This window comes from Brienomyrus brachyistius, chromosome 7 (genome assembly GCF_023856365.1).
Source record: "Brienomyrus brachyistius isolate T26 chromosome 7, BBRACH_0.4, whole genome shotgun sequence".
Classification (NCBI taxonomy): Eukaryota; Metazoa; Chordata; class Actinopteri; order Osteoglossiformes; family Mormyridae; genus Brienomyrus; species Brienomyrus brachyistius.
The window spans coordinates 28,985,751-28,994,496 of NC_064539.1; positions in this window are offsets into that span (position 1 = coordinate 28,985,751).

Genomic DNA, 8,746 nt, shown 5'->3' on the forward strand with positions numbered 1-8,746 from the left:
GAGAGGAAACACCTGATCCTACCTTCCTCTATATTTTTTTTTGAAGAGAGACACATGGTTTTCAATGAGGGTCAGGAATGGGAGGGAGGCGGTTCCACATTTTGAGCTTGGAACTTTTTCAAATTTCCACATGTGTTTTGGTGAACGAGTCACATGAGACCGATCCCTCGTCTTATTGGTAGATGGAGAACTTGGGTGTTCTTCATTTATTAACATATGGAAGAGAGATCACTTCTAGCTCGGCTTAAGTGCTTTAGCAACACTGGGTGTTGGAAAGAGAACATCCAGCAAATGCAGAAAGTCTTTTGGGAAGGATGACTTGTGACACGATCTGTTTTTTCATCTGTTTATGAAGAGGCAGATATAAATATTACATTTCTACATCAACATTTATTGCATCTGTTCTCCAAGTACATCAGGACATTTTGAAATTAGTTTTTTAGAAGAAAAAAAAATATATTGTTTTGGCATCGGCTCTTTGCATTTTTGGTTCACTTGTCTACTCCAACCATTCAGAAACTAAGAAATAAAAATGAAACAATGTCAAACATACCATAATCGTACAGTCTTCATAACTCTGCCAAAAACTATTTCATTATTTTTGCCCCATTTTTATCCCATTTTTGAATTTTTTATTCATGCGTTTTGTGATTTCAGCTCTCACGTTGAGGCTCCACGTTGCCATCGTTCTGACCGCGATGTGCCATTTGCCTTCGTGGCATTCATCAGCACGGGGCGACAAGCTGACCGACTGGCATCATTACATCCTCTCCCTCGGCTGAGGAAGGGCAAAGACCCCCTCATTGCGGTGGATCTACTGCAGAACCTTCCATAAGGGCAAAGCCGGGCTCCTCGCTACACACCTGTTTATTTTATCACACTTGCTGGGCCCCAACGAAACTCCTGTGTCACCACGCATGTTCACAATTACAACTTTTCATAATTGCCGGTTCGGTGGGTGTGCAAAGTCTGCTGGTGTTGACATTAGTTACAAATTTTTTGATATCTCAAGTTTTCTGAGTACAGTTATTCATCAACAAGGTGCTTAAAAAAGCAAGCATTTTCAGTGTAGTACTTCCATAACATCTTATGTTTAAAGAACACAAAAGCCTTTTGCTCAGTACGAATGCAATTAGAGGCAAGAGGCAACTGCCTTTCAGACGTCTGTGATATAATTGGGCCCATAATGAAAGCCGAGGTGCACGTTTAAGATACATTTGTTAACAATTTTCACTATTTACAGTAAGCGTATCATTTCTTTGTGCTCATTAATCAAGCTCGACGTGATTCATCACGAGAGGGTCGCCTCGCCGTGAAATATGTCACCTCTGCCGTCTCCTGGCGAGTGGATCGCCGGGAATCCGTGCTGCAGGCGCGGCTGCTCCACAAAGAAACCCGCCTCAGAGGGAACAAGGGTCTGAAATTAAACCTCTGAATGCTTCTTCAGCCTCAGTCTCCATTGGAGAGCCCTGCAAATTCCCCGGCATGGCTAAACCATTCAGTTTGGTTTCATACCAGCTGGCTAAGCAGCCAATCAGGACTCTGCCCATCCTGCGCATTGAGAAATGCGGCATTACCGGACGCATTGTCCGGGCTGCATGGCGGCTGCAAAGGGTGCTGGGCCGCCCGGGGCTCTCGCGGGCTCTGCATTGTTCTGGGTCGGAGCCGGATCTCCTTACGGGAGCTTTTTCAGGCTGCATCCAGCGCCGTCCAGATGACTCGCGGTCATAACTGGAGAGACGCTAAATCCCAGGCAGGGGATTTAAACGTTATTTATTTATTTCTTTCCTTTCCTGCTCTTTCCCCTCAAGCTCATCTGCGTATTTGGATTGGCTTCAGCATGGCTCGTGGCTGATAAAATTCACCGGGCCTGCGAGACCACGTCGCCGTGACCTTCTGCCATCACAGAGCGGGGGGGAAGGGCATCTCCTCACCGCCATCTAATATGAACCCTCCCCCCCAAACACATACGCAGACACCCTGACCGTGAGCTCCAGCAAGTGTGGAGTGGAGCCAAGGTTTACCGCATTTAAAAACACAACAAGCAGTCTTGTTGTTAAGCGGTGGACTCCACCAAGCACGTGTCTCCATCATGCCTTGCGACAGCCCCCCCCCCACAAACGCACACAGAAGGGAATGGTTCAGTCCATTCATCCAGGCACCCAATCACCAAAGGCAAGAGAAAATTCTCAGATTTTCAGGCACATGTATTATGACGATGTCTACAGTGTGCATCATGAATCATGATATGCAGTGTTTGTAATCTGTCAGTCCTCGATATATTTCCTGTGTGTGTTTGCCTGTACACGTTTTCCTAACCTTGTCAGAAATATCACTTGGAGGACAGGAAACCTTGAAAAGGAGACCTAGCGGACATCTCAAAGATATAATGAAAGCTAGACTCTGCATATGTTTTAGGGACTTGTTGAGCTTCAGCATGCACTGTGTCAATGTGATAGTCAATGTGATAGTCAATGTGAACAGCCCACAATTATAGGTAAACAAACATGTGTTTGTGAGCGGTTTGAAATTAGCAATACAGACACACTACAATGCTGGTGGGGATGGTGCGCAGACATTAATATTCGAAGTAAATAAATATTACGGACAGAATATACAGGCGGCAGACATTAGCATCGCGTAACAAAGCCAGACACATTCAGCTCCTCCGGCTAAAAACATTGTGTAACATTGACAAACCGCCAATGAGACACTTATACATTGTAAAATGTATATGAGAGCAAGCAGATGTAAGAAAACCTGAGTGGGTGTGTGTGTGTGTGTGTGTGTCGGGGGGGGGGGGGGTTGTGAGCAAATAAATTATTGAGCATGAAGGTGGTAGGTGGTCATGTGACCTGTGGAGACTGGGCCAGGCTGGCTGCAGGAGGGGCCGGGGGCATAGCTAGTCGGCGTGGGGGGGTGCTGTATCCCAGCAGGTGAGATGGGGGATGGATGCCATCACGGGTTTATAGAATTTGCATCCACACTTCCCCCAAACCGCATCCAATTTAACACTCCGTAACAATGACATCGCCTCTTACACTTAGAATGTATCAGCAAATAATAATAAAATACATCATCATCGTGCGTCATGTTCCTGGTCACGGTTTATTGAGTGTCTCATGCTATAGCTTATAAAGCCCAGTATAACATCACGCATTAAAAAGCTGCCTTGTTTCACTGTATCAAACAAACCACAAAGATGACAAAAAACACACACAATCTAATTAAATTAAGTCCCTTATTGTGCAGTGACTGTTTATTTTATTGGTTGTAGCGATTCTTTCTGCCATATGGGAATTATAATTGAATGATTCTCAGCGAGAGCTATGATGTCACAGGTAATGCTTTGGTATGAAGGAAGTGGCACATGAGAGATTGTTAGTGTTAGTTATTCTGTGGGCATGTTTGCTGATGTATGTAAATACGTGTGCAAATGGGTTTAACACGGCTTGAATTTTGCACTATGGAAGTAATGCATTATAGATGTGGTATTGAAGATTTACATAAAACGCAATTACTCATCCCCCAATCTAGATGTTTCTATCCCTCCTCCTCTATGAAATGTCACTAATCCTGCAATAATGAGCACTCCCCTCCCACCTTGAGTTCTGACCCTCCCAGAGACCCGACACACCCTGGTCACAAGGCACCTCCCAGTGGCCTATCGTCCCCTCCCACCGCCGACTGCTCGGCCAATAAGGGGCCAGATGACTTCAAAGCCCCAACCAATGGGGATCACTGGTAATTGGGAAGTGCGTAACAAGCCAATGAGCTCGACCCTGAGGGGAATCTGATTGGAAGGAAAGAGAGATGCAGTAGATGCATACATAACAACCCGTTTACACACAAAAAATAGCCCTCGGTGAGCATTCACTCTTCTTTTGTTCCATGTAATATGTCGGCTCTTCCTTTTTACAGCCAAACTAAAATCTTATGATTTATCAAAGGGTTTAATTAAGGGGGGGGAAATGGTGTCTGTTACATGTCGAGCGTCTAGCTTTTTCACTAGACATTCCTCTGAGCATTTAGATTTTTCTTGTCTGTTTTCCATGTGATATGATGCTGATTAAGTTGAAAAGCACCTAAATAAATCTGATCTAGAATCTTGCATGTTTATCTATCTGAATCACTTCTTTCTGTTGGGGGGGGGGGGGGGCTGTTAATTAGGGACCAATAAGCATCCATCAGCATCACATGCCCACTCAGCCCAAGCAGAGATGGAAGCGAGTCACTTAAAAGGTTCATTGTAAGGTGAGCAGGAAGACCTCAGTTAGCTTATGTTATATATTTGTTTGTCTAAATATTTGTCTTGCAGGGTGTGCATGGAGTCTGCAGAGTCATTCCTGTGTCTGCTCAGAAGCACCTTTACAAATCATTCCGAAAACCATGCGTGGAAAGCAGAGGCCTGTGAGCAAACCGAAGGTTTTCTGCATGAAACACAAAGCAAAAGTGCCGAACAAGCGTGCATTCCGCTCACTTGTTACCCGTGTTATCGCCACGTCTTCCCACTTGGTGAGGAGCCTTTACTGGGCCGATAGAGTGGCCAGATGCACACGTAGCGAATTGGTCGATTTCCAAGGTGCAGGCGGGGCAGCGCGGAATCCACCGGTGCTGTGGACAGATCCCTGACTAGCACATCAAGTGTCCCATTGTGTCGCCCATAATTCATTCTCCCTGGAAGAAGATGTCTGCTGGGCCTCGGTTAAGGCGGGGAGTGGGGGTGGTGGAATTTCAAAAGGCCCCAGCTCCCTACCGTACAGAGCAAAGGGGGACGGCTTTTTAAAATAGATTTGTCAAGCTGAAGCTCCCATCCCAGGACCGGGCAAAGGCAACAATGCTGGGGGAGGGCAGGACTGCTGGGTGAGATTAGACTCCAGAACTCACAAAGTCTTTTCAAAAGTCAGCACCAGCGTGCGCTGATCTCCACAAGCACTTCAAGGTGGACCGATCTCCACATCTCTGCATTTTCTCCCACTCCTCTGCTAACAGCCAAAAAACTCAGTAATCTCAGAGGAATCCTTTCAGAACTGCACAGAGACGGACGTCTTTCAATGCTCATAAAACGAGCCACGGAGCACTTGTGACCACAATTACTGTCCGCTTTATAACACTGTGTACCTTTTTAAAATGCCGTAATTATCTCTGTTAAGGAGAATGATTTAAAGTTTCTCCCATTTATGAATGCCACAATTTAGCTGCAGCGGCTGGGGTTATGCATTTGCATCAAGGACATGGGAAAGTTACTTTCATAAGTAAATTTCATAAGGATTTAAACTTCCAATCTGCTAGTGCCAAAGTCCAGTTTTCAATGCACTGCATTGGGCACATTTCTGCCCGGTGATGAAGGCTTTGGAATGGATGATAATCGGCATAAATCATGAAACCATATGGCTGTGGAGGCTGCGAATCCTACTGGGGACCAGGTTGATGAGGCCTAGCAGGACGCTAACAGCTATACTAATCGCTGTGTACGAACGTAAACGCTTTGCGGGTGTTTTGGCATCTTAGCACACCCTTACCTGGGCCCTGACTGCTGTCCTCCTCCTGGTTATAATGACCATCTTTCTGGTTTCCTGACTTGCGCAGAGCAGTCAGCCATTTTGTATTAGCATTTGTGAATTTGCTTCTGGTGAATAAACCCGAATTTTCTACTGCGTTCACATTTAGCCTCGCTAAAACAAAACTTTCACTTTGTTTTTTGCTGCCAGTTATATATATATATATAGACCCCCCTCCCTAAATTGTCCCATTAATCCCTTCCCTAGTCTGTATCAAAACAGGAAAATTTTGACAAGATTTTGCCTTGCGGTCAGCCTCCAGGTCAGATCTCCCCTGTCCCTGTGGGTGACTATTAAGTGTAAATTTATCTAATGGACATTAAGGATTCCTGTGATACTCATTATCAAAAGCAACTTTTTACCGGCTTTACAATTAGTCATGACTGGTCATTTGTTAGTGCAGGATGTCTATCTTGACTGCTGGACTTGTGTGTGACTATTAGGCCTGTTTCTGAAGCTGATTCTGAGCTCTTCTCCTCTCACAGGCGTTCTTGCTCCACATGCTCTCAGTTTCATCCTACAGCTTTACAGATTTCTTTGTGCAAGGCAACCCAGCTGCAAGTTTGATCTGAATTTGCGATCATGCTTTAGTGCTCCACAAGGCCACGGGGGGGGGGCGGCTGGGCGGGTTCTTCTGCATGTCTGTCCCCCGCCTGTGTCTCTTTGACGTCACCTCTCCACCACCTGAGCCCTTGTCTCCATCTTGAGATTGACACATCTATCCAGGCAAAAGTACTGTACGTGTAAGTCAGTCCAGCACTGGACCTGACACAATTAAATGGTAATAAAGACGTGAAAATGAACACGGACGTAGACTTTCACATCTCACAAGTCACCGCATAATGATTAGCCATTCATGGCCTTTAATTACCTGGACAGAATCGATTTTGAAGAATTAAACAATTACAAGGACCAGGCCTCAACTATCGGCCAACCATAACGTATTCAGAACCGCTCCGTGCGGTCTCACGTCAACCGGAAGAACACTGGATCCGTCTTTGTCTGGAGACCGTGGCGTAGGAGGACACAGGAGAATTAAGGTTAATGAGAAGACATCTTCTCTATTATCCTTCATGGGAGTGGAGGAGGAAGGTTATTACAGATTTATTGTTCTGGGTAATCATCACAAATAGAAATCACTTAGCATTCCAGTCATGAGCAGCTTCCTACCGGCTTTCCAGTGAATCCGAAACTGAAGCAGGAGGGCCACGTCAACCTTGAATGCCAGCGTTCATGGCGGAGCCCTCAAAAATAATTTTAAAAAAGCTTAAAAATATTATACACAATGGACAAGCCATGGGTGACGTCACAAATGCATCCAATATGTGTGTTTCTAACTTTCGGCAAGAACCTGCTTTGGGCAGAAACTAAATAAAATACCCACCAGCTGACTAGCAGTGGAAAGAAAACAAATTACCTTTGTTAATCATTGATTCTCCAACAAGAGGCATCACACTGCATCTCCTTCTGGATGTCGCTGAGAATGGATCAGAGCTCTCTCTGGACAAGAGCAGCCTGCTTGATATAAAAGACAGTTTTCTACTGTGATATCATTCCATTAGGCTGCAAGACAGGAAAATCCCCGCTGGCTAGCGGCAGAATAACTCATCAGAATGTGTTTATATAAAGTGGCCAATCAGTTCAAAATTCATAATGACTCTTTACGAAACTGGGGACCTGTCTGGGCTCTCGGAGCGGGCGGCTCTTACAGGCAAGATAATATGGATTTGTGGCTTTCTATGCAGTCGCTCTTGTATCTGTGTTTACCTGTTTAAATGCTGTTTGCTAGCTTGCTTCGTAACCACAAACCTATGTCTTGTGTTTCCTGTGTGGATCGGTCCTGCAGAAGCTGCTCAGATTGTCTGAAAATGAAGAGGGAAGGGATGAGCTGGTGACTAGCTATTAGTGGCCGTTTGCTTTGTACTGGATTACAGCCCAGCGTCGCTGCACACCACAATCTCCACAGGCATTTAAATACATCATTTACAGCCTGTAAAATTAAAGTAGGAGTGTGCGGAGATAAATGGATTCTATTAAGGCGCTAAAGGCTAATGTATCAATCGGCTGATAAGGCATTCTCTGGAGGGTCTGCTCGGGAGTGAATGGACAGGAAGGATCACTCCCATCCCACTTCAGGCTCAAAGGGATCCTAGGAACCATCTTACCTTTTAGCATGAGGAAAGAGAAGGATAGCCTGAAGCATGCTGGGCCATGTGGCTGCTCTCCGTTCACTCATTGGCTAAGGACTTAAAGGGGGCAGGGCCAATGTAGGATAGCAAATATGATTGGAACTGCTAGTTGTAAATGCCAAATTAATTTTAAATATAGGCAGAATTATTAAAGAAGGATTGATTTTGGATGAAGATTGTCTTTCTTACGATAGGTTTGTTTTGGAAAAATTAACTTTTCATTTTATGTTTTCCCAAGTCAGCAGGTACTATAAAACTTTGAGGTTGCTTGTTTTTTTTTTTTTTTAGTATGTAGTATGAAGATTGCTGTGCTATTATCATGAAAAGGAAATAGGTGAAATAATGTGGAATTATTTGTTTCGGAGTAAAATCACACATAGAAAGTGACATATTTTCCTTGCTAGTTCTAAACTCTTGTCTATAATCTGAGCGTCAGTATGCAGTAACAAATTGCAGAGCAGTACGAACAGAACAATCCCATCCAGAACAGTTGGCTTCTTCTCAAATCAAAGGCTGATTGCTTAGCGGAATATTTGGATAATTACGCTGGAGCAATTCAGACTGTACGAACGGCTTGACAGCAGAACAGCAAATAGTCTTGTATGCCGAGAGATGGAACGCTTCCAGCAAGCACAGTGTGGTTAGGTGATTAAAGGTGTGTCCACTTTTGTCAGTCTCAAACTCACAAAACATGACCAATGAAGACAAACAGGATAATTTCACAATTGATAGCAAATGGAATGTTTTACATTCTTTGGTTATTCCTAACCTAAAATGATATAAAATTTATTTGGCAACTTCTGATCCTCTAGCCATTGGAAATAAATATTATGTTTTTGTTCTACCTGTAAGTTCAGATAATAAAGAGTTAGGTGGGTGTCACAGCCTCCGATCTTTTTACCGTCTAACGTAATGCTTCTCTCTGATGCAATGTTCCATGATCAGCTTTTGCTAAAAATTTACGTGAATGTCTTTGTCTTAAAGAGGAACTCTGCT